Source organism: Halyomorpha halys, unplaced genomic scaffold (genome assembly GCF_000696795.3).
Source record: "Halyomorpha halys isolate HHAL.00 unplaced genomic scaffold, Hhal_1.1 Scaffold407.1, whole genome shotgun sequence".
Classification (NCBI taxonomy): Eukaryota; Metazoa; Arthropoda; class Insecta; order Hemiptera; family Pentatomidae; genus Halyomorpha; species Halyomorpha halys.
In genome coordinates, this window is record NW_027106991.1 from 901,585 (window position 1) to 902,032 (window position 448).

A 448-nucleotide genomic window follows, 5' to 3' on the forward strand; every position below is an offset into this window, starting at 1 on the left:
TTTTTTATTCTAGTTTTTCAATTAATACGACTAGATCGAAATGAGTGCAGAAGGTCGGTTCGATTTTGGCTTCATAAGGGGTATTCATGATGTTGTGTTAAATGTAAAATGTTTTACCATGTTAAATGTTATAAGTATAGGATTGTGAGCAGCCCTATTTGAAGTCATGTTAAACGTTAAATGCATAAGAGCCCCTAGCGGATTTTATCAGCGACTTGTTTTATAAACCTTTATGTTCATAACCTTTCCTTCCAGAGCCTCATGTTATTGTTTACTTCGAATTTGATTTAAGTTTCAGTTTTGATTTGAGAAATTTATTACAACATGCCTAGAGTGAGTGAAAAGTGGAATTTGTTTGAAAGTTTAGCTTATGAGTGTCTATTGATCTTCAAACTTGTGAGGAAGAGAATGAAGATGAGCTAATTGACAACTTTATTGAAAGTTTTTG